Raw genomic sequence first — 27,442 nt, forward strand, 5'->3', positions numbered from 1 at the left:
GGGTTTGTAATTAGCCCAAAGTAACACTAGTAGCAAGAGACAGTCCCGGTTAAACTAGAATCCAGAAAAACTGGATTCAAATCCTCATGCACTTCTTTCTAGATCAGTGATTAAAATGAGTACGTAAACCAGGAAAGCCACCGAACCTCGCTGAGCTTCAGCGTATTTGGTCATTGGTTTAAAGTACAGTTTTCCTTCAGAGACGGGAGCTTTGTCTTCATTTCCCAGCTTGTTTAAAAACAAAGCCTTAGCTTTTCCATTTATATAATGGAGAAAATAGGGCTTCCTTTTCATAATCTTATGAGATTTAAATAAAGTAATGTATGCAAAGGGGTCATGCAGTTTCTGGCACACGGTAATCATTTAACAAATGATAAACATTAAAGGGTCTCATTTTCTAGGGGAGACAGAGTTGCAAACAACAAGAAAATGTGACCAGCACCACAAGGTCCATGAACAAAGTGCGAAGGGGGGGTTGGGTATGCAGTGACAGAGGTGACCTGGAATCCTTTCTGAGATCCACCTAAGTGGACACAACAGTACCCCTTAGCGCGGTTTCATTCTCCAGGGTTTCAGTTACCTATGGTCAATCCCAGCTCAAAAATATTAAATGAAAAATTCCAGAAATGAAGAATTCATAAGTTTTAAATGCTCTTCTGAGAGTGTGACAAAATCTTGTGCTTCCTGCTCCAACACACTGGGAACGCGAATCAGCCGTTTGTCCACTGTAGTCACGCTGCATACACTACCTGGTTGTTAGTCACTTAGTAGCCCTGTGTCATTACACTGCCTATCAGACGTTTTGAGGCAGAGAGTGAGCGCACATTCACGTAACTTTTACTACAGTATACTGTTATAATTGTTCTACTGTATTACTGTTGATCTCTACTGTGCCTAATTTATACATTAAACTTTATCATAAGTATGTAAGTATAAGAAAAAAAGGAAAATACGTAGGGTTGGTGCTATTGTGGTTCCAAGCATCCACTGGGGGGTCTTGGAACTACACCCTCTCCTGTGGATAAGGAGGGGCTACTATCTTCTGAACTGGCAGAGGTCACCTTCTAAATTTCCACAGGTGAAAACTTCAGAAGGTTGTACTGCTGGTGGACAGCGAGTTCTTCAAGACTTAAGAATGACTATAGGTCCAACAGCAATGAATCAACATGGGTATAAAAATGGAGCACAAAATGTTAAGGAAAAGTATTCTTCCACTGTGGCAAGTAAGTTTTATTGGAAACATATGCACACACTTGTAAGCATTAAATTTTAAATAGCATGACTAACCTAAAGTAATGTCATGCTGTTTCATCATTTTTAGCTTCTTGTACATTAAGTACCCAACACTTAAAACAGGACAAAGACGAAATCTGCTTGGTTCATATTTCAGTGTTAAAACAATAAGCAGCAAATTAGCAGAATAAAAATTTAAAAATTTGAACTAATTAATAGTAAGGCTCATCTTACTTTATAAAAAGCCTGAACCACAGAGTAAAAAAATGTACATTGCTTTTATTTGTGCATTCATTTATAGAGCACATACTACATTTTTCTTAATTATAAAATTGTTACATGCTTAATGCAGATAATTATAAATTTAAAAAAATTCACAGGAAGGACAAAAATCATTCAAAATTCTACCCCTCAGAAAACAGAGAAGCCTTTACTGTTAAATAATTTTTACGTCTTTCTTGTCTGTGTTTCCAAAATTACATGTACTGCTCTATATGTAGGTATATATAAATAAAATGGTTATTCTGTATATATTATTTCACGGTTCTTTTAAAAACATTTAATAATTCATCATAAACATTTTGCCACTACAACAAAACTCCAAAAACTTTTTTTATACAATATGGTTTTTAATGGTTGCATGGTTTTCCTTCCTGAAATATGCCATAACTATTATTTGGTTTTAGTAGTGTTACTTTGGAACGAATACTCAAGTCTAGCTCTTTGTTTAAAGGCAAGAGTAGATGAAAATGACTTAAGTCCTGGCTGGGTAGCTACTTGGTTAGAGCCTTGTCCTGATACACCAAGGCTGTGGGTTCAATCCCTGGGCAGGGCACATACAAGAGTCAATCAATGAATGCAGAATTAAATGGAAAAACAAATCAATGTTTTTTATCTCTCTTTCCAAAAATCAATTAAAAGAAAAAAGAAAATGACATATCTACACATGGGGTAAGCAGTGTGAATCCACTCCCCAACGTATGAATGAGTCATCTGTAACACTACACAATGTACAAAAAAACACAGGGTATGAAAAACACAATTAAGATATGGTCCCAATTCTTGAGAATAATATGAATAAGTTGTAACACTACACAAGGTACAAAAAAAAAAAATACCTTTCCTTCAGAATCACAAAAATTGCTCTGATCAAAGACATTTCAAAGGATTCTCTACTTAACGTTTACTGTAATATCTCTTCTATCTCAGTTGATAGTATCATGAGACATACTTTTAAATTAGCTCCTCAAGATTTTAATCTAAATTAATCTGTCTTATACAAGACTCAAATATTTCACAGTAATTTTAGTGACGCAATGCAATGAAACTACAGATACTGCTAATTAAAGCTCTTTAAGTTAAACACAGGTTTTAAAACCTTTTCATGTTACAATGCACAGTCCTGGTGTAAACGGTTTGAATACCGAGTCATACTTATGATAAACAGTAACTTGGGGCCTCATTCTGTATCTTTCTGAAACACACGAGAAACACATGATGTTAAAGCTTGTTTCAACAGCACACCACCATGGAATGAAGTGTGGCTTCCAGTTGACTTTAGGTGGGGTTTTTATCCTTGGCAACTCCCCTAAAAAGACTCTGGACTTCAGTGTGAGAACCAAAAATCTTTAAAGACTTGTAGTTGTTTATTTTAGGTGTTCTAGAAATCTAATCCTCTCATTTATTTCTCTTTTTTTAAGTGAGAGAAGGAGAGATAATGAGACAGACTCCCGCAGGTGCACTGAGCAACCCGTTTGGGGCCAAAACTAGAGTACCAAGCTATTTTTAGCTCCTTAGACTAATGCACTCAGGCCAACCCAGGTATCCTCAGCGCCAGGGGTTGATGCTTGAATCAACTAAGCCACTGGCTGTAGGAGTGGAAGAGGGAGAGAAGCAGAAGAAAGAGGGGAAGAGAAGCAGATGGTTGCTTCTCTTCTGTGCTGTGACCAGGAATCAAAGCCGATGTCCATATGCTGAGCCGACACTCAATTCATTGAGCCACTAGCAAGGGCCCTCTCATTCCTTCCTTCCTTTGGGGTCCAGCCCTGCCCTGTCCTCCCCTTCCCTCCCTCCTTCCTTTTTTTTTTGTGTGTGTGTGTGACAGAGATAGAGACAGCGAGAGGGACAGACAGACAGGAAGGGAGAGAGATGAGAAGCATCAATTCTTCATTGCGGCTACTTAGTTTTTCATTGACTGCTTTCTCTATGTGCCTTGATGGGGGGGGGGGCTACAGCAAAGCGAGTGACCCCTTGCTCAAGCCAGCAACCTTTGGGCTCAAGCCAGAGACCATGGGGTCATGTCTATGATCCCATGCTCAAGCCAGCAACACTGTGCTCAAGCCAGCGACCAAGGGGTTTTGAACCTGGGTCCTCTGCATTTCAGTCCGACGCTCTAACCACGGTGCCACCACCTAGTCAGGCTCATTTCTTAAAAAACAAAACAAATAAGCAAACTGAAAACTTTTCTAATAGAAAAAAATTTATCATTGGGTCCTTTTCCCAAATACAAAATGGTATAAATGGGTCCAAAAGATATTAAAAACACCCAATTTATTCCTCCCAGTAAGTCACAGAAATGACAACTTTCAATAGACAATTCTAGATTTTTGAACATATCTATGTAATTGAAGTGATATATTCACATCCTCAAAGTTTCAGCAACAAAAATGCACATCAATAGTTTATCTATTAAAAATATAAAATAAGGCATATATAACTTGTATATGTGGAAGACTGTGCCACTCAGTGATCCCAACAAGACATCTATATCATAAAGCCATCATAATAAGTTTGAAAGTCATAGCAGATCTCCTTAATATGCAGAGATAAAATGGGGAGAAAAAGATATATATTCCAACTGAAGACAAAGGAAAATCTCCAGAAAAAGAATGAAATGAAATAGAAGGGGAAAAGATACCAGATAGTTTAAAACAATGATTACACTGGGGAACAAAATTTTTGTTGCATTCACAAAAACATTTGTGCTTACCTAATTCGAGTGTGCTGATCTCAAATTTGACATTAGTTTTTCTCTGTAAGCTACAGTTTATTTGCAATTCAAGATTTTATGTTTTCATCTTATTGTAAAATTTTCAACATTTAGTTTAACATAATGAAGTAGAATGTCTTCTTGGGCATCGTCTTTGTGAAAATATAATAATTTATATAATGCAGTAAATACACTAATACACTAAAATATCAATATATGATTGCATCAGAATTTGTATACAATTTCAAAACAGAACGTATTAAAACACTATTTCAATCATAAAATTTGTGCAAAACCTATTTAAATTCTATTCAGGCAAAAATTTGCATTTGTAGCTCTTGTGTTTGTGTACTTGTTGAGGACAATCTCGTTTGATGCCCCAGCAGTAGTCTGCTCATCACTAACAGCTCCAAGATTTTTTTGAAAATTATCAAGGTGACTGTTCAGGAAGTGAATCTTAACGCTCATGTTACATCCAGTGTCGCGGAAAGCCAACAGCATCCTTTGAACCAGAAGTTCATAGTTTTCTGCTTTTTTGTTGCCAAGGAAGTTCTTTGTAACTGCCACAAAAGACTGCCATGCTGCTTTTTCCTCCTTATTCATCTTCTTGGTAAATTCTTTGTAACGTATGAGGGTTCAAATTTGAGGTCCATTGAATATACCTGCTTTTATCTTCTCTAAAGACAAGGCAGGAAAAGCAGAAATAATATGTTGAAAGCACTCACTTTCTCTATTCAAAGCCTGAACAAACTGCTTCATTAAACCAAGTTTGATGTGAAGTGGGGGAAAATGATCCTATCTCGATTAACTACAGGTTCATTCACAATATTTTGCATCCCTACTTCCAGAGCTTTATGTTTCGGCCACTCCTTCTGTGTCCAGTGTTTCTCCTGAGCTCGGCTGTCCCACAAACACAGAAAGCAAGGATACTTCGTGAAATCTCTCTGTTGTCCTAGCAGGAAATTTACCCTTTTAAGATCCACACAAATGATCCAGTTATGGTCCTCATATTTCAGAAAGTCAAAGACAACTTTTATGTCATTATAATCTTTTCGCAGATGAGTTGAATAACCAATTGGAACTGGTTACCGTTCAACACATTACCGTTGTGTAGGAGAACACATTTTAGACTCCGTTTAGTGCTGTCAAGAAATAGCTGCCATTCTGTTGGACTGTAAGTGGTAACACCTAGCTGGCTGAGAAGACTACTGATATCATGACAGTAAACAAAGTGTTTGTCTTTGGAAAAATAGTCCACAAAAATTTGTTCACACTTCCTGAAATGAGATACTTTAGCTGACGGGTGAAATACATTCTTTTCTTGAAGCCTAGAGGCCAATAACTCAGCTGCTATCATTGATAGGCCCAAGTCTCTTACTAAGTCATTCAATTCGGATTGGCTAAACTGCTGAGGGGTTAATGACTGCTTGGCATCAGAAGAAGACCCTTCAGATTCTACAACCATTTCCTCATGCATCTTATCAAAATACACTTGATCACCATGTTCACTTTCTTCGTCCTTAGAAGAAATAAAACCATTAAAAACTGGAACTGGGAGTGTCAAGAGTGTGGGATAGGTCATATTGCTGAAGGAATATTAGGATATGCGATCATATGCCGTTTTTTCTTGCCGATGCCCTTTGTATGGATCAGACAGAAATAACAGTCACTGCTGTGGTCCTTAGGTTCATGCCAAACCATGGGAATACCAAAAGGCATTCCTTTGCGTTTTCCTTTTGTCCAGTCACGAAGCATTTCCTCACAATTATGACACACAATATGAGGAGCCCAATTCTTGTCTTGATCGCCAAGGGGAACTTTAAAATAGGCAATATATGCACGTGTCACAAATGATGAAATATTGTGCCTTTGACGGTGAAGTGTGTAACAGCCACATATATAACAGAAGGTGTCAGGACTATTCTTACATTTACGCCTACGCGAAGAAGCCATGATTCAGTCTTAAAACAAAATAAGAGGGTGTTTTTATCAGATAATTTTTTACATTTAAAAACAACTACAATTATGTAAAAGTGATGTTTGTAAAACTTAATTGCCTTGTTGTTATGTCCAATCTAAGAGTTGTTGCCCTTTAACTCCAATTTAAAAACCAATGCATGTCATTAACTGTAACAAAAAGAAATTAAAATTGCATAAAAACTAGAGCATGCACCAAAAAACGGATTTCAGATTTGGAATCAGTGATACAGAAATATATAGAAAGTTCTAAAATCTCAAGCAACAGAAAATTTAAAAAAATTGTTCCCCAGTGTTATTAGCATGCTCAAGGACCTTAAGGGAGAAAGGATGAACTCAGTGAGAATTTAAACAAAGAGATAGTAAACATTAACAAAGACACAGCAACCATAAAAAAAAAAAAAGGACTAGTCAGAAATGAAGAATAGAAATGAAGAATACATTAGAGGAAATTAACAGCAGATTAATTAAAGCTGAGGATAGAATCAGCTATTTAGAGGCCAGGAAGACAGTAAGCAACAAAGCAGAGCATCAAAAAAACAAAAGAGAGAATTAAAAAAAAAATGATGACAGTCTAAGGGACCTCTGGGACAATATCAAACATAATTCTGATATACCAAAAACATCTATGTAATTGGTAAATCAGAAGGAGAAGAGGGCAAACAAGGATAGAGAGTCTGTTTGATAAAATAATGGTTGAAAACTTACCTAACATGGTAAATGAAAAGTCACACAAGTTCAGGAAGCATAAAGTCCCAATCAAGATGAACCGAGACCTGACTAGTTTGCTCAGTGATAAAGCGTCAGCCTGGCACATGGATGTCCCAGGTTCGATTCCCAGCCAGGACACACTGGAGAAGCGCCCATCTGCTTCTCCATCCTTCCTCCTCTCCTTTCTCTTTATCTCTCTCTTCCCCTCCCACAGCCAGGGCTCCATTGGAACAAAGTTGGCCCAGGCGCTGAGGATGGCTCCATGGCCTCCGCCTCAGGTGCTAGAATGGCTCCAGTTGCAGCAGAACAACACCCCAGATGGGCAGAACATTGACCCCCGGTGGGCATTCCAGGTGTATCCTGGTTGGGGGAATGCGGGAGTCTGTCTGTCTACCCCCTCGCTTCTCACTTCAGAAAAATACAAAAAAAAAAAGAAAAAAAAAAAAAGAAAAAAGATGAACTGAAAGAGGCCCACCACACCAAAACACATCATAATTAAAATGGTAAAGGTTAAAGACAGAGAATCTTAAAAGCAGCAAGGAAGAGGGAGTTAGTTACCTACAAGGGAGCTCCCATAAGGCTGTCAGCTGATTTCTCAAAAGAAACACATTAGGCCAGAAGGAATTGGCAGGAAATAGTCAAAGTCAGAAAAGCAAGGCCCTAAAACCAAGACTAGTCTCTCTAGCAAGACTATCATTTAAAATTGAAGGTGAAATGAAGAGCATCTCAGATAAAACTAAGCTGAAGGAGTTCATTACCACCAAAACAGTACTGCTTTAAGAATAAGAAGAAAAAAAGAAATACATTTAGAGAGAAGAACACAGGTATAAAGAATAAAATGGTAATAAATTAGTACATATCAATAACAACCTTAAATATAAGTGGGTTAAAAGCTCTAATCCAAAGACAGGATAGCTAAATGGATAAAAAAATATGACCCATGTATATGCTGTCTACAAGAGACTCACCTCAAAACAAAAGATATATAAGAACTGAAAGTGAAGAGATGGGGAAAAAAAATACCATGAAGATGGAAATGAAAAAAAAAAAAGCTGGGATAACAATACATATATCGGACAAAAGACTTCAAAACAAAGGCAATAACAAGAGACAAACAAGGTCATTACATAATACAACAGAGTATAACCCTTGTAAATATATATGCACCAAACATAGGAGCACACCTAAACATATATAAAAAATCTTGGTGGACATTAAGGGAGAGATCAACAGCAATATAGCAATAGTTGGAGATTTTAACACTCCACTGCCATCAAAAGCTAGATCTTCCAGACAAAAAAAAATCAACATGGGCCTTGGCCAGGTGGCTCAGTGGTAGAGCACTGGCCTGCTGTGTGGAAGTACCGGGTTTGATTCCCAGTCAGGGCACACAGGAGAAGCGACCTATCCCCTCACCCCCTTCTCTCTCTCGCTCCCTCTCTCCCTCCTGCAGCCATGGCTTGAATGGTTCGAGCAAAGTGGGCCCTGGGCACTGAGGATGGCTCCATGGCCTTGCCTCAGGTGCTAAAATAGCTCGGTTACTGAGCAATTGAGCAGTGGCCCCAGAGGGACAGAGCATCACCCTGGTAGGGGGCTTGCTGGGTGGATCCCTGTTGGGGCATATGTGGGAGTCTGTCTCTCTGCCTCCCCACCTCTCACTTAATAAAAAGAAAAAAAAATCATCATGGCAACAGCAACCTTAAACAACATACTGGATTGAATAGATTTAATTGATAATTACAGAACATTTTATCCCAAAGCAGAATATACAGTCTTTTTAAGTGCACATGGAACATTCTCAAAGATAGATCACATGTTAGGACACAAAATGAATCTTAATAAATTCAAGAAAGAGGGACAAATATATGGTGACAGAAAATGATTTGATTTTGGGTGACGGGCACACAACCTAATCAACAGTTCAAATGCTATACAGACGTTTACCTGAAACCTATGTATTCTTATTGATCAATGTCATCCCACTAAATTAAATTTTAAATAAAAAAATAAATTCAAGAAGATTGAAATTATTATCAAGCATCTTCTCTGACCAAAATGGTATGACACAAGTTATCAATTACAGTAGAAAAACTGAAAAACATTCAAATACATGGAGGCTAAATGATTATACAACTATCTAGAATCTATGGGACACAGTGAAAGTAATCTTCGAGGGAAGTTTATAGAATCATAAGCCTACCTCAAAATGCAAGAACAATCTCTTTTTTTTTTTTTTCATTTTTCTGAAGCTGGAAACAGGGAGAGACAGTCAGACAGACTCCCGCATGCGCCCGACCGGGATCCACCCGGCACGCCCACCATGGGGCGACGCTCTGCCCACCAGGGGGCGATGCTCTGCCCATCCTGGGCGTCGCCATGTTGCGACCAGAGCCACTCTAGCGCCTGGGGCAGAGGCCAAGGAGCCATCCCCAGCGCCCGGGCCATCTTTGCTCCAATGGAGCCTTGGCTGCGGGAGGGGAAGAGAGAGACAGAGAGGAAAGCGCGGCGGAGGGGTGGAGAAGCAAATGGGCGCTTCTCCTGTGTGCCCTGGCCGGGAATCGAACCCGGGTCCTCCGCACGCTAGGCCGACGCTCTACCGCTGAGCCAACCGGCCAGGGCAGAACAATCTCAAATAAATAATCTACCCTTACTCCTTCCTAAAAGAAGTAGAAAAAAACAACAATGAACAAAGCCCAGAATAAGTAGAAGAAAAGAAATAATAAAGATTAGAGTGAAAATAAATGACATAGAGACTAAAAAAAAACAATACAAAAGATCAATGAAACCAACAGCTGGTTCTTTGAAAATATAAACAGGACTGAGTACACTTTAACCAGACTCATCAAGGAAAAAAAGAGTAAGGACCCAAAAAAAATCAGAAATAAAAGAGAAGTAGCAACTGACACCACAGAAATAAAAAGTATTGTAAGAAAATACTATGAAGATCTATATGCCAACAAATTGGACAACCTGGGTAAAATGAATAAATTCCTAGAAACATACAATCTTCTAAAACTGAATCAAGAAGAATCAGAAAACCTGAATAGATTGATTACAACTAATGAAATTGGAGAATGAAAAAACTTCCAGCAAGCAAAAGTCTTGAACTGAATGGCTTCAGGTACGTATTTTACCAAACATTCAAAGAAGAATTAACACTTATCATCCTCAAACTTTTCCAAAAATTCAAAAAGAGGGAAGACTTCCAAGCTCTTTTTACAAGGCCAGCATTATCCAAATCCAGACAAATCCACTACAAAGCAAGAAAATTATAGACCAATATCCCTCATGAACATAGATGTTAAAATCATCAACAAAATAATAGCAAACCAGATCCAGCAATACATTAAAAAGATCATACACCATGATTAAGAGGGATTTATTCTGGGGATACAAGTTTGGCATAATATTTGCAAATCAATAAGCATAAGACATCACATAAACAAAATGAAAGATAAAAAAATACATGATCACATCAATAGAGGCAGAAAGCATTTGATAAAATTCAGCATCCATTTACGATAAAAACTCTTGGCAAAGTGGGACTAGAAGGATCATACCTCAACATGGTAAAGGCTATATTGACAAACCAACAGCAAATATCATACTCAACAGGCAAAAACTAAAAGCATTTCTCTTAAGATCAAGAATAAGACAGGAATGTCTGCTTTCACCACTCTTATTCAACCCAGTACTGAAGTCCTAGCCATAGCAATCAGACAAGAAGAAATAAAAGGCATCCAAATTTGAAAAGAGGAAGTAATACTGTCATTATTCACAGATGTCATGATACTGTACATAGAATACCCTGACGACTCCACCAAAAAACTACTAGATTTAACAAATGAATTCAGCAAAGTAGAACACAAAATTAATATTCAGAAATCAGTGGCATTTTTATTCTCCAATAATGAACTATCAGAAAGAGAAATTAGAAAACAATCCCATTTACTGTTGTAACAAAAATATAAGGTTTCTAAGGCATAACTTTAACCAAGGATGTAAAAGACCTGTACTCAGATAATTATAAGACACTGAAGAAAGAAATGGAGAAAGATACAAATAAGAGGAAGCATATACTATGTTCATGAATAAGAACAATCAACATCATTAAAATGTCTATACAACCCAAAGCAATCTACAGATTCAACACAATCCCTATTATAATACCAATGAAATATCCCACAGATACAGAACAAATATTCCAAAAATATATGTGGAACCACAAAAGACTACTGAATAGCCTCAGCAATCTTGAGGGGAAAACAAGTTGGAGGTATCAAACTACCTGATATCAAACTATACTACAAGGCCACAGTAATCAAAATAGCATGGTACTGGCACAAGAACAGGCATACAGATCAATGCGACAGAATAGAAAGCACAGAAATAAACCCACACTTTTATGGTCAATTAATATTTGACAAAGGAGGCAAGAACACACAATGGGATAAACGCAGTCTCTTCAATAAATGATTTGAGGAAAACTAGACAGAGACATACAAAAAAAGTGAAACTTACACCATACATAAGAATAAACTCAAAAGCATTAAAGACTTAAATGTAAGTCACTTCAGATCACTTGGAAAGTTGTAAGTTTTGGTGAAGTCAAAGCAAGCAATAAACAAAAGGACCTGGAGGCAAGCTACAAGACTTGAGCTTACTTCCAGAGAAGAGCAGCCAAGCTGTGCCAGTTAGTTCAGCGCAGTACACGTGTGGGAGTACACCTGTGGGAGGAGTGCTGGGGGGAGGGGAGGAGTCAGGGGGAGGAGATAACTGAGCAAGGTGACACACGACCCTGCCGCTTTTCAGCAGAAACTAATGCAAAGGCCTCCAATCTAAGTGCTGGCTTTCTATCTTTACAGTTCCTAGGCAACTAGATAAAAGCATAATAAAAGTGTCTTTGTATATAGATTTTATTAATACATATTCTGAAGAGAGAATGAAAAGAATTAATTTCCTAGCAGTGATGATAATGCTGAGTAAGTAAAGAATCAGTCTCAACCAACTAGAAATAAGAACAATTAATTTTCACCAGTCCTGGAAATACTGCCGGTGGTTGAGGAACAATGCAATGACTAAATGGACAGTCTGAAAGAAGTCATCATTATCTCATCATATGGCCATTACTAACCCACAGTAAACAGTCATCAGGAACTGAAACTACAAATATGCAATGCTAATTATAACTTCTTCAGAGCAGGATATAACAATCAGCATCACATAAATAAGAAAATACAAAAGTGTAAGTTGCCTAGGTTGTTGACTAATGACCCAAATAATTTTTGTTCTATAAACATTGTTTTGTAATCCTTTTAAAAGCATTTAATAACATATTGTGAACGGTTCCCCATTTCAACACATATTCTTTATAATATAAAAATTTTAAAACATTATGTGTTATAATGGCTGCATTTGGATGAACTATCTCCTAATATTTCCCTTCTCCCTCTCAATTCCCTCTTTTGAGAATGTTCCCCTCATTATGTACTTCCCTCCTCTCCAAATGAGGTAATGTATTAGAGAAGTTGGTTTTCCACAGAGTGGGACATTTAGCATTTTCCTACTATAGCAGACATTTTTGGTTTCAGCCATTAAGGATTGATTCAAGGCAATCACGTTCCCATTTGCTAGGACAGATGCAGTGATGGACCTGAGACCCAGTTGTGACCATGGGATGTATGGGCAAGTCTGCTATAGGGCTCTGGTAATTCTTTTCTTTTACAAGAGGATCACAGTATGAAACTCTCTGATGTACTTCCTCCTCACCTCCACAAATCTTATACTAAATGCTACTGCTCAAGGGCATGAACTTGCAGCTGTAGCATCATCTGACACATCAAGGGAGACAGCATCTGCACACACAAAATGCCAGAGTGTAATTAAAAAAAGAGTGTGGATCTATGATGGCATTAGTGAATAGCTGAATCAACTTTGGGGCTGCCCACCTCTGGCCCTGTAGTTATGTCAATAACAATGCCTTACTTAAAAGTGTTTGGCTGTTCCCTGAGTGTTCTGTAACTTGCAGTTGAAATTTATTCTAACAAATCTAACTTGACTAAAATTATATTATGTACAACGTGTTAAGGCCACGACCTTCAGTTACAACTCATCCCCTTGCCCCCATAGGGAATGTACCAACATCCCTTTCTTGTTGCCAATTATCCCTTGCAGGTTACCCTTTTCTCTTTGAGACTTATACCTTCTTCCATTAACGTTCACAATATCCCCTCTTCATTGCTATCTTTTGCTGTCAATCCTCCAAATCCCTCAGGGACTATGTATGGCTCATCCTCTCCAGCCTGTCTCTGCCATCTTCCTTCAGGACTCCAACATCCCTAGGACGCCCTAGCTACCAACACCTTAGCTTCAGAGAACTTCGACGTCTTTAACCCCATTCCATTTTTTGCCATCTACTCCCACGGCTAATATGTTATTATTCACCTCTGATCTATTTTTTTTTTTTTTGTATTTTTCTGAAGCTTGAAACAGGGAGAGACAGACAGACACCCGCATGAGCCCGACCGGGATCCACCCGGCACGCCCACCAGGGGCAACGCTCTGCCCACCAGGGGGTGATGTTCTGCCCCTCCGGGGCATCGCTCTGTTGCGACCAGAGCCACTCCAGCGCGCCCGGGGCAGAGGCCAAGGAGCCATCCCCAGCGCCCGGGCCATCTTTGCTCCAATGGAGCCTCGGCTGCGGGAAGGAAGAGAGAGACAGAGAGGAAGGAGAGGGGGAGGGGTGGAGAAGCAGATGGGCGCTTCCCCTGTGCGCCCTGGCCGGGAATCGAACCTGGGACTTTTGCACGCCAGGCCGATGCTCTACTACTGAGCCAACCGGCCAGGGCCTGATCTATTTTTTAATTTAAAAAGTTTTGAGTTACGTTAATTACATTTATTTGAATATCAAAATACCACTTAAATTTACATAAGCTTATTAGATAGCATAATTAATTAAATTTGGAGAGCATCTTATTCACGCCTCATTTGCTAGCTCTGCCAATTCCCTCACCTCGCTTGCTCCATGGTCATTCTACCTTATCCTTTATGCAAAGCCTAATCTGCCATTAGCCCACTGCTCTCTTTCTCAGCTGTTATGCCTGTGCTGTAGAGCAGTGGTCCCCAATCCCCGGGCCGTGAGTCATTTGGTACCGGTCTGCAGAGGAAGAATAAATAACTTACATTATTTCCGTTTTATTTATATTTAAGTCTGAACGATGTTTTATTTTTAAAAAATGACCAGATTTCCTCTGTTACATCCGTCTAAGACTCACTCTTGATGCTTGTCTCGGTCACGTGATACATTTATCTGTCCCACCCTAAAGGCCGGTTCATGAAAATATTTTCTGACATTAAACTGGTCCGTGGCCCAAAAAAGGTTGGGGACCACTGCTGTAGAGAGCTTTTATGGGGAAAAACAACCACATGTGTGTTCATGATCAATATGAAGTGAGTCTCCAACACAGACCACTTTAGCGACATCAGGTAATCCTACAAATCCTTAGTTAATTCCCTTGCTGTCCTTGTAGGCCAGTCTAAAAAAAATTTTTTTATTCATTTTATAATAGAAAGGAGAGAGAGAGGGAGAGAGAGAGAGGAGAGAGAGAGAGAGAAGGGGGGAGGAGCTGGAAGCATCAACTCCCATATGTGCCTTGACCAGGCAAGCCCAGGGTTTCGAACCGGCGACCTCAGCATTTCCAGGTTGACGCTTTATCCACTGAGCCACCACAGGTCAGGCCTAGTCTAAAATTTGACGGCTGTCTCCTACCTTATCATCTCCCTCCCTTCTTTTAGCAGACTAGTGAACACAGCAGAGAGAAACACAGACCATCAAGGGGAAGCTATCAACTCCCTAAATACCCGAGCTCCTCCTACGAATTTATAAGCACTGGCATTTACCCCTCTTCCTTATATCTTGGTGGGAAAGGGAAGGGAGTATTCTTCCTCTTATGGTCTGGATTGCATTCACTCCACTTCTTCCACCAACCTTGCTCTCCTAGCCTATTCCCCTTCTGTACTGTACCTGGGATTTGGTGCCTCTCTATTGTTCACTGACTAATAAACAACCCAAGCAACCCCCTTCCTTTCTCAGCCCCCTTCACTTTACACAGTGATGCACATTTCCTCGTTCCTCATTCACAGGACATCACTGCAGTGGATGGGGATGCAAGGGTTCTTGCAAGATCACCAATAACCACTTGTTTGACACACCCAATGGGACATGGCATTTCACACTGGATCCCTTCCTCCTCTTCACTGTTCTCCAATGAAAAGATCTTTTACAGTTCTGATTAGAAATGTATACATATATACTATAAAATTAAAAAAAATACAAGGAAAAGAAAATAAATACCACCCACAATTCTTTCATCCAGAGGTACCACAATTAACATAGACATATCCTTTCCATAATTTTTATACATATACATGCCATTTATTGTTTTATAAATGGAATGGTAGTTGTTCTGTTTTATAAATGGAATGATAGTGTATATGATTTTATTTGCCTTTTTCACATCATAATGTATACTGAGTCATATGTATGTCAATAAATACAGATCTATTGCTCATTTTTTAATGTATGTGTGCTATTATCTATATATTATCTTTAGCCAAAGATTTTATGCATTTATTAAATTACTTTTTTCTTTTAGAGAAAACATTTTTTATCACATAAACAATGATATATTATCTAAAGCCTCATGTGAAAATTTCAAATATAAATAGGTATAAAACTGGGCCCTGGACGATTGGCTCAGGGGATAGAGTGTCAACCTGCAGTGCAGGTGTCCCTGGCTCAGTCCTTGGTCAGGGCAAACATGAGAAGTGGCCATTTGCTTCTCCCCCCCCCCCTTCCCCCTTCTCTTCCTCTTCCCCTCTTGCAGCCAGTGGCTCAACTGGCTCAAGCATTGACCCAGGGCGCTGAGGATAGTTTGGCTGATTTGAGTACTGGCCCCAGATGGGGTTATTGAGTGGATACTGGTTTGGTCACGTGTGGGAGTCTGTCTCTCTATCTCCTCTCATCTCACTTAAAAAAATTAATACAAGTAATTTAGATACTTTTATTAGTGTTCAATAAATAATTCTAAACTCTGAGATTCTAGGCTGAGAATAGAATACTAAGCCTGACAATAGAGAGAACACAATCAAATGTATGTTTAAGCAAGACTTTTCAAAAGAAATGTTTTAAATGCCACTTTTATCATGTTCTAAGTTACTTAAATTTGTTCTGAACTTTGCCTTGTTTGGCTTTGTTTAGAATATCTCTTCTTTAATCAAATATTTAGAATATGTCTTAATATATGATAGGGCAAGTTTCCTCTTTCATTTGTTGGATATCCTAACATGTTATTTTCGAGACTGATTTTAAGTTTATTTTATTGAGTTCCCATATCCTCCTCAAAATCCCTTTATATCTTCACTGATTTTTAAAAAGCTAAAGATTAACTTGGGGAGAACTGATGTTTACAATGCTAAGTCTTTCCTTTTCATCACATGGTATGGTTCTTTATTTATTGAAGTCTTCTTCTGGGTCCCTCAGTCAAGTTTTGTCACTTTTCCCCATACAATTCCTAGACTTCTGAAGTCCCCACGTTAGTGGGTCTGGTCCTCATCTTTCCCTACATGCATTCCTTACCGTTTCCCCAGTGATTCTATCCCTCAAATCCATCCTTAACACTCTGGCTGGTCTGATCTTTTTAATATGCAAACCTCATCCTATCCGATCACCCTCATGCCTGATCACCCTCAGACAAAGCCCACCTGAGTCTCTGGCCTTGCCTCTGGGAACTCCAGTGGACTCTGCCATCTTTACTGGCTCCCTGTCCTGTGGCCCCATCTCCTGAGAGCAGGGTCTGCTTTAATCCCTCCTCTTCCAGATGTACTAGACTCTCAGCACACCATACTAACAGGTGCCAATAAATGTTCAATGACTATTCAGTGTACCAAAATAAATTGGAAAATGACCATGAAATGTATAAAAGCCGCTCGCTCAAAAGGAACTCACTGACTTCTCCCAAGGGGAAGTACTTCAGCAGGTGATTAAACTCCAGGGGAATCAGAAAAAGTAGGTCAGGGAACAAGGACCAAAGAGGCACGGCATATAGACCAGTATTCTTATGTACTAGCCGTTAAAACATCTTCACATGTATGTTAAACCTTTTAGTTCATTATTTCAGAAGTATAATGCTCCTACTCCTGTAATGAACACTGAAGTATGGAATAAAAATAGTGAAGGAGTTTCCTTTCTACTTTCCTACCCCTATTCAGAATTCTTTTAGCAACTTGCCCTTCAGAAGACATAGATTTGAGCATGCTGTCCCATGGTTAGGGTTATGATTCTAAGCAAGTCATGTAGCCTCTCTCATCCCTAAGAGAAGCATTCTATGAATCAAATCACTTGGCATGAATCATTACTTGGACACAGAATTGGAACACTGGCTATATCTCCTAAATAAGACTTGAACTTCATATGGTCACATCAGTTGTTTCTCAGAGTATGGTCTCCTAACCCCGTTTTAGTGACTAAGTTCCATTTCATCTAAACCACCAATCGACTAACCAAGTCCCAACTTTTCTAAAGCTCAGTTTTTCATTTACAAAAATCAGGTTAAATCCTGCCCTGCCTCCATCGTAAGACTACAGAGAGAACTGAGATCTTTGATGAGTCTATATTATATATTTGATTTTTTTTAACTTTCAAGTGCTATCAAGCTAGACAGTGAATTCCCTGAGGAACAGGAATGTGGTGCATCTTTATTTTCTCCACAGACTCTATCAAGGCCCCTTACACAGACATATCTATTGATTTCACTTGATTTGAAGAATCATTCAGTCGTTTGTAGAGAGGCATTAAGATGATGTACAATGACTTCTGCTCTTGGCTCTGTGCACAGGAGTTAGGGAACATCCTCACTAATTAAACTGATTCCTGAGTTGTTAGTGAAAAGGGCCATAATCCTCTACTGTGATTTAGTGGTTATTCACTAAGAATTTACTGAATGCTTGCCAAGTGGCAGCACAAAACAAATGTATATAACCTAAGTGCCTGCACAGGAGATGTAAAGTCCGTTTTTGAGTGCAGTACGATTTAAAAGAGCGAGCACTGACTTCCTAGCTAAAAGCACTGGTCTGAACTCCTGCTTACTAGCTATATAATCTAAGGCAGATCTCTTGCAATCTTTGTGAATCTGTATTTTCACCTGTGTAAAAATGGAAATAAGCTCAAAAAGAGATATCAATAATTACTACATATTTTAAGAATATATTAAGTAGGACATTACATATTTAAGTACTTTATATAGTGTCAAGTACATACACATAATGAATTGCTACAATTTTTATTAAAGAAATATGGCGCCCCTACTGTGAGTAAGGCACTGTGCTAGGCAATGTTACACACACAGCCGAAGACAGAGGGACCCAGGGAGCTCCTGTTTTCATGGGGAGAGAAGATAAAAATATGCACCTATACACGTCAGGTCAGTATGTGGCAAGGACCACACATGGCACAGAGCGGTGGCACACGACGCTGACTAAGCACGGTGGAAGAAGCAGCATCTAAGCCAACCTTAGAGGTGAGCTAGCTACCATGAGGTTTGGTTGGGGACGCATCCACCTGGAGGAACACAACAGCAGAGGGTTAGGGGAGAGCACGTGCTTAGGTATCTGGGGAACAGGAACATTCCCTAGAGAGGGTCACTGCTAAATGGGACCACACTGCAAAGGGCTTTATTGCTGGGCTGGTGTGGGAGTTCACAGTGCCTTACCTTCCAGTCAACGGGAAACTAGTGAAAATGTGTAAAAGAATGGCATGTTATTATTGATATTTTAGCACAAAGAATAGATGGGAGGTGCTGTCAGGAGGCTGTTATTCCATTCTGGACATAAGACAGTAAGGGTCTGAACCAGAAATGTTAGAAAGGAAAAGCAAGGGGAAAAGCAACTTAAGAGATGAATATAATATGTTAATGTTTATTTTCACAGGCCAACTTCAATGGGACATCTTTCGAGGGCTCTACTACATCTCCTGATTACACACTGGGTGACTTTTGGCCTGTTATTTAACCTCCCCTCCCCTCTCCTAGCATCTAGCTTTAGTTTCCTCATCTGTAAAATGGGTCAGACAACCTTCTCTTGAATAGTAGTTATAAGGACTACAAACCATGTGTGAACCTCCCAGATTGGGTCACAGGTTTGGAAATGGTGCCACTAAATCAAGAGGAGGACCTACAATCAGCAGTGGTATCTGGCAACACTCCAGTAAGTTCAGATTTATCTAGTTTTCTCCAGTCAGTACATGGACAGCCTCCCATCACCCGAACAATCATTAAGATCAACGAATGCAACTATGTGCATATTAGAGAATACAATCTTTTTTTTGGGGGGGGGGGCAGAGACAGATAGAGACAGAGAGAGGGACAGATAGCGACAGACAAGAAGGGAGAGAGATGAGAAATTTCGTTGTGGCACCCTAGTTGTTCATCGACTGTTTTCTAATATGTGCCTTGACTGGGGGACTATAGCAGAGCAAGTGACCCCTTGCTCAAGCCAGTGACCCTGGGCTCAAGCCAGCGACCTCGGGGTTTCAAACCTGGGCCTCTGCATTCCAGTCTGACCCTCTATCCACTGCGCCAACACTTGGTCAGGCAGAGGATACAATCTTTAAAATATTTATTATTTTTATGAAATCAGTACTATGTTATCTGTTCTTAATTTTGAAAGTCACAGGTTGCTGGGTATAAAAGGTCAAGATTTTAGGCACAGAAGGTCCATAGGAATCATCTGTTATTCACTGTATGTATGGTATTATGTCTCTTTTTGTAAATAACCCAACTTTCTAAGGTGGCTTTGCTACTTCGTACCTATTCTTGCACTGATTTCTCTAGGGGGCCTCTAATTGTTGAGGTTCCCTCAAACTGTCTTACAGGTGCTTTCATGGGATAACTGTGCACTATGAAAATGCAATCTAAATTTCTACTTAGTCAACATACACATTCAGAAGCTATTACAGAGTAGGAAAAAACATTACTAATGAACTTTCTCACATAATTAACTTCAGTTGCTTTCCCGGTTTAACAAACAGGAATGAGAATTTGTGATATTACTTCCTCATGTTATCCGTTAATGCTGAACTGTGAGCATTCCAATACAGAGAGAGGGGCAGACGAGGACTCCGAAAAAAACACTTAGCTTCATTTGGTCAAAAAATGGTCTTTACAAGGGTTTTTATTATCGGTCATAAAACACTGCTTACCGCAATGTACCTCTTCCCTGAAGAAGAAAAGAAATCCTTGCCGTGGTGATAAGCTGAAAATAACAGAGAGAGAGTATCCGTGCCTCCTTCCCATAAACACATCTGTGCGTATTATCTGTTTTGGGTACAGCTGTGTGCACAGCTGTTTATGGGGGCCTTCGAAGAGGCGGCGCTTCAACATTTTTCCTTTCGTGCTGTTGCAAGGACTGAATTTTTCAGCTGAAGCCTGTTAGGAGAGAGGCAGTTAATGCACCTCCAGGGAGAGGACCACCACGTGCTCCTCACTAATGACTTCTTCAGTCTGCAGGAAGGGGCGCGGCCTGAGTGGTCCCATCGACTCAGGAAGCATGCCGGCCAAGAGAAAAGGGGATCATTAGGCTGAGTGGAACTGAAGAGCTATTCACCAGGGCAAAACTGACAACTAGGTTATGAATCTAATGATGATCTTACAAAGAAGAACTCAGCATGGTAACACGGAAATGGGCATTACAGTAGGAAATGGCCAGTGAGAGAGGGCCGGTGCCACGACAGGAAACTTCATCTTAAGAGTATCCAGTCCCTCCTCGGACTTTGTCTCAAACATGTCCCTCTTGTGTTCAGATCATCTCCGGGCTCACCTAACACGCCCAGTCAGCTTTTTGGATCCCTCTCTTTCCAGGCACCATGCAATCAGCCTCCATTTTTCCTGACACTGGTCTTCCAAGGCCTTCCCTTAGTAGCTACCTGCCCATCCCTGCTCCTACAACTAAAACTGCTGAGGAGAAATCACCATACAGAGGGCTAGTTACACATCACAGCCGAGTTCACCTGAGCTCTTAGCGTTACTTTCTATGGGTATCTGGTAAGCTCCCTTTTCTGCCGGCCACAACGGTTACTGAAAACATTTACTATTTGTTTGTGTTACCAATCATGTGTCTTATAAATATCTCAAACTCTAAATTCTGCCTTCACCTCCTCACCTCGTCCATTCATGGCTCCAACCATGACTTCAGTCATAATCTGAGGCATCATCCCAAGTCACAATAGCAGCAGGGGCCGCCCTCGAGTTCCAGACACGCAAACTCCAGCGTTCCCTGCACATATTTTCTAGAATACGCCATAGCAACTTCATTTCAATATGTCCCAAAATAACAACACAGTTTCTTCACCCCCATCAAAAATCTCCTCAACCTGTATTTTTTACCTTGTGTAACGGTACCACCAGGCACACAAATGGCTGTCCCAGAAATCTGACAGACGTTTTAGATTCCTACCCTCCTCTGAACCACACAGCTATTCAGTTTCTAAACTACCTTTCAGATCAGCCCTCTCTCTGATCTCCACAGTCCTTGTCAGGTCACCAGTATCTCTTCCCTGGATGACTGCAACAGCATTCCTGAAATTCCTAAAATAGAAGTCTGAATCATACAGAAGTCCCCTCTTGTTCACTTTAAGACAAAGGTAGAACTTAGCTACCTACCTAATGAACTTAAATGTCTGATTACCTAAGTAGGTCTGGTTTCATTTCAGTCTGCTTCCACACTCTGAAGGTGACATGCTCTATTATATCTGTCCCTGTGCATTATTGTTCCCCGTGCTCAGAATGTCCCCTCCATTGCTCTATCCCCAACACACACATCTTGTCTACCTGGCTCTTTCCAACTGGTCTTTCTTCACTGTACCCATGATGTCTCCCTCACCAGATCAGAGCCCCTTAACCCTGAGGGAGAAACTGAAGTGGGGATAGGTGAGAAAAATAAAGGAGCAGCCCAGGCATTTCATAGGCATTTTCTGCCAGGCACTTTGCATACATTATTTCATTTCTCACAGCAACCTCTCTCGTAAGTTCATATTCATACATTTTGAACATGTGTCACAGGCCAACTCTGTGGCAGGTGCTGTGCTAGGCTGGAGCATGTGGTGCCTGTTCTCACGGAGCTGACAATGAAGGGGGGAGGCCGATTCTGTGAGGTCGAAAAAGGTGCTGACCACACAATGCCAGCACCACCTGATAGCGCACTTTACCTTTTCATGCCTCAGGCCTCAGTGACTGAATATAAAGAAAGTAAACAGAATGTTTTGTTTTTGTGTTTTTTAATTTCAGTGAGAGGAGGGAAGATGGAGAGGCAGACTCCCGCACGTGCCCTGACTGGGATCCACCTGGCAACCCCCCCCCCCCCCCGCCCAGTCTAAGCCCAATGCTCTGCCCATCTGGGGCTGATGCTCCCAACCAAGCTATTTTTAGTGCTTGAGGTGGAGGCTCCATGGAGCCATCCTCAGCCTCCGGGGCCAATGAGCTTTAATCTACTGAGCCATGGCTGTGGGAGGAGAAGAGAAAGAGAGAGAAGGGGCAAGGAGAGGGAGGAGAAGCAGATGGTCGCTTCTCCTGTGTGCCCTTACCAGAAATTGAACCTGGGACTTCCACATGCTGGGTTAACGCTCTACCACTGAGCCAACAAGCCAGAGCCACAATGTTTTAAAAATATGCTATGACCTAGCAATTCCACTTATAGGAATTCATCCTACAGACCAATAGCAAGTTTATCAGTTGATACAAAGAGGATCCATGCTAGTTTGTTTGAAAGAGTAAAAAAAATCCACAAACACCAAAACACCTAACATGTCTACCAATAGATGAATAGTTAAATTATGATGAGTCTACAGTGTAAATCAAGCAGCCATTAGGAAGAACCTGAGTAATTCTAACATGGGACATATTTATATTAAAAAAGTATTTGTTGTTTACCTGAAATTAAAATTTAACCAAATGTCTTTATTTTATCTACTAAATCTGGCAACCCTATCTGAATGCATATAAAAATGTTTGAAAGGAGAAATAAAAAAAAGACATTTCTGCCTTTTTATGTCAAAGATTTAAAGTGGTAGCATTGTGGGTGATTTTTATTTTTTGTGTGTTTTCCTGGAGTTAAAATTACACACACACACACACACACACACACACACACTTTTACCAACAATTTTTAAGTTAGTAGCCATCAATCTTTTGAAAATATAAAATTTAATAAGTCTCTGATAAAGTTTGTTTCTTGTCATATAGGAGTTTTATGTAGTTACACATATTAAAAGGGTTCTTTAGACTTGTTCAGATTTGGATTTTTATCATATGTCATACTTGAACACGTATCAAAGTTAAATTTTATATCCATGCACTTCAGATAAATGGAACCACACTGTCCTCATAGCTCTAAAATTGCCTCTTTTTTCCTTTTCCTTACTCAACACTTTGCTTTAATGGCAATTTCTTATGGGTCTACACCATTCTTTTAAATTGTCACATAGAATTCCATACGGTATCACAATCTATTCAGTCATCCCCTCACTGATGAACCCTTAGGTCATTTTCTTTTCCTCCATTATAATTAATGTTACTGCAAACCTTCTTATTCATACCTCCTTTTGCACCAGTACTAGGGTTTCTCTGAGAAGTAAAAACGCTTCGTTACTGGATATATGCAGTTTTAGTTTTAACAGATTCAATCAGATTGCCTCCAAAATGCTGTACCAATTTATTGATATATTCCCACCAACAGTATACAAGACTATCCATTTCTTAAGAGTCTCACTAATACCTGACATCATCAGTGGTTTTTTTTTGCTTGCCCCATTTTGATGGGAGAAATAGTTCACTATCGTTTTACTTTTTAAAATTTATTAATTTTAGACAGAGAGAGAGAGAGAGAAAGAGAGAGAAAGGGGGGAGGAGCAGGAAGCATCAATGCCCATATGTGCTTGACCAGGCAAGCCCAGGGTTTCGAACCAAAGACCTCAGTGTTCCAGGTCAACGCTTTATCCACTGCACCACCACTTGTTAGGCCTTGTTTTAATTTTTATTTCCCTGATTACACTGAAGTCTGGTAGCTTTTTATATTTATAAAGCAGTTATTTTTCTACATGCTCACAACTCATCCGGTATCAATCTCACTGGACTGTATTTCGCAGAGTCCATCGTTTCTCCTATCTGAAAAAAAGGGAAACGTTTCTATTTCTAGTATTTTGGCACTTCTCCTAGATTCCACGAACCCCAAAGGGTACTTGGGGATCAGCTGCTGCAGCCCCAAGTTCTTGCAGTGCTCTTAGTTCTTATAATTCCCCCTTCCAGGACAACTTCAACAAGGCTCAGGTAGGCAATCACCTTCTCTGAACTGACGACTGCTCTGCTTCTTTCTTACTCGGGACAAGTAACTGTATCCGCCAAGTCTCTCCTCACAAGGTCTCCTTCCTTTCTGTTCCATCCTCACCGCTCCCCTTCCAGCAGAGACCCTGATTAGCTCACTCCCAAACGACTGGAGGAAGCTCTTTGACAGATCTGCTGTAATCTCTCCTAAATGAGCACATCACACCAGAATAACCATCTATTTCTTTTTTCAATTTATTTATCGATTTTAGAGAGAAAAGAAGGGAAAGAGAAAGACAGAAACCTCAATCTGTTGCTGTATGTGCTCTGACCAGGGATCAAACTGGCAACCTCTACGCATTGGGATGATACTCTAACCAATCGAGCTATCCAGCCAAGGCCAGATCAATCATAGCTCAAAGATAATGTCAGCCGCTCGCCCAAAACCTTCCATTATTGCCTACGACTTTCATGATTAAGTCCATTTCTCTCCAGTTTAACTTCTCGTCCTCATCTCTCTGATGTGCCTAGCTGAATACTATCTTTCTCCAGGTGGAAACTGACAACTCTTGAGCAAGAGTTCCAAATCCTGGCTGCTTCTAGTTTCTTCCAGTCATGTCTCAGAGCAACATCTTCAAGGTACTAAACGACTGTCACTTTCTCCACGATGCCAGTCCTTAATTTTCCCTCCTCTGAATTTCTGTAACACTCTCATTTTAACACTGACATGGCATTTGTCATATAATACCTTATGTGGTAGCTATTTCTCTATATTTCAGTCTCCCTTTCTACATTTTAAAATAGTTAGAAACTGTTTTTACATAACATTCAAGTTATTTAGCACAGTTATTTGAACATTCTGCTGTACAAGGACCTAGAGAATAAGTTAGATACAAAACTAAAATGTGTTTCTTTGCTAGATAGGCTTGCTTGTTCCCATTTAAAGCATGCCAATAAAAGTCGATGCATTTGAAGTACATCTAATATTAGAAAATTTTAAAGCTTAGTATTTCAATTTGATCAGCTGCCACCAGGAAAATATGACTAAAAATCAAGGGAAAATGCACAGATGTTAAATATATTATTCTCAGGGCTTTCACTTTTTAGGCGTTCCAGTACACAATGGAAAATTCTTAAAATCAATTACCTAAACTTATGATGGCATATTGTGTTCTATACTTAGAAATTTCAGAGATAAAAGTTTATAGAATTTGACTTTTCTGAGAATATCAAGATTTAAAAAAAAATAGTAATTTAGGAGGCAACTGTTATCATCACAAAAAAGAGATGAAAGAAAATATAAAAAAGGCATTTTATAGTCAACAAAGCCCCAACAAAAAAGAAGAAAGGCCTTTAAAGTTACTGAATAGATCAAGTGACTTTGGTGGGTCACATAAAGGCCTCCATGCATTATCTACTTGGTATTACTCTAGACAATTTATTTTATTTTATTTTATTTGTTTTATTTATTTGTTTTAGCAAGCAAGTATGCAAGCGAGAGAGAGAGAGAAAGGGAGAGAGATGAGAAGCATCAATTCATAGTTACAGCACTTTAGTTGTTCACTGATTGCTTCTCATATGTGCCTTGATTGGGGGCCTCCAGCTGAGCCAGTGACCCTTTGCTCAAGCCAGCGACCATAGGGTCATATCTATAATCCCACACTCAAGCCGGAGACCCTACACTCATGCTGGATGAGCCTGTGCTCAAGCTAGTGACCTTGGAGTTTTGAACCTGGGTCCTCATTGTCCCAGGTCGACACTCAATCCACTAGCACTCTAGACATTTTTGATAAGTCACTGTCATCACCAGTCAGACCCTGGTGTAGTACTGTGACCAGTTAGGGTATCTACATTTGAAAAGTCCATGAGAGTAACTAGAGAGTACACAGGAGAACAATCCTCATCCTTTATATCATTAGGATACTGACTATTTATAAAATACTTTATACATTTTAACTCATTTGATGTATACATTTTTATCCTTGTTTTTAAAGATAAGGAAATTGAGGCTCAGATAAGTTAAGTGACTTGCTCAGGTGATCTGGCTAGTAACCAGGTGTCTGGTTGCCATGAATGTTCACATAAAATCTATAAAATGATATAATCAGACAGTATCTCCTGGGCCTGAAGACCTTCGGGCAGTGCTAGTGCTTCCCGATATGTAGTTGAGGTGTTGCTTCTTCAGGGCTCCACAAATATGTATTTCAATAACTACTCATGTCCCCCACTTGCCCAACCACATCTGTGGAATTCAGGACTATTAACACAGAGTGTGTAAGGTGATTTTGTAACTTGATATCAACTGAGAAAATAAAGTATATGCCAGGGTCAGAAACCAAAGCTCAAATTCTTCAGGATTTGAAGAATCTTCAGGATAGGCATGCTAAATTCTGACTCCTTTAATCCGGGTGTGTTTCTGATCCAGGGCCTCTACTGTGCCTCCTTTCCACACATCACAGGGAAGGTCTGGCGGCTGTGCAGCTCTTGCCCTGTGTGTCCTGCGAGTGTTTGAAGGCATTCAAGACTAAAAAAATAAAATTGACTTATTAGCCATCCCTGGTCCTGTGATAGCGCTGTGCTTCGCATACAGAAGACACAGAAACAATATTTATTGAGTTGAACAAAAGCCATGCACTTATTCGGCATATATCACCTATCTGACAAATACGCAAGTATTTGGAATCAGGCTCTACTAGAATAGAACAAAATGTTAAGGAGGAAAAGTTGCAGCAAAGAAAACAATATGAATCCTGGGGTTAGGTCAGTAAAAATAAGGACAAAATTCAAACTACTGTAACATTGTTTTTAGAAAAATATGCAAGTAACTCATTCAAACCAATAATAAAATGCTTTAAGTATAAGTCTTTAGTGAAAAAAAAATCAAGCTATATAAATGAGAACAAAACTACATTTATATGATTTTTTTGAAAGTCTGTTGGACTTGATTTAAACAGTGGTTGGCAAACTCATTAGTCAACAGAGCCAAATATCAATAGTATAATGATTGAAATTTCTTTTGAGGGTCAAATTTTTTAAACTTAAACTATATAGGTAGGTACATTCCTTTTAAAGGTAGCGTCCGCACGTGGTATTTTGTGGAAGAGCCACACTCAAGGGGCCAAAGAGCCGCAGTTTGCCGACCAGGGGACTAAAATAATAGGAC

General features: G+C 39.7%; 1 protein-coding gene across 4 annotated transcripts in view; it reads right to left on the reverse strand.

Annotated features, from left to right (window-relative positions):
- The window catches only part of CDK6 (cyclin dependent kinase 6), a 249,413-nt gene that overhangs the window by 123,816 nt on the left and 98,155 nt on the right, over window positions 1-27,442 (reverse strand). The gene's annotated exons all lie outside the window — the stretch shown is intronic.

Source organism: Saccopteryx leptura, chromosome 12 (assembly GCF_036850995.1).
Source record: "Saccopteryx leptura isolate mSacLep1 chromosome 12, mSacLep1_pri_phased_curated, whole genome shotgun sequence".
Lineage (NCBI taxonomy): Eukaryota > Metazoa > Chordata > Mammalia > Chiroptera > Emballonuridae > Saccopteryx > Saccopteryx leptura.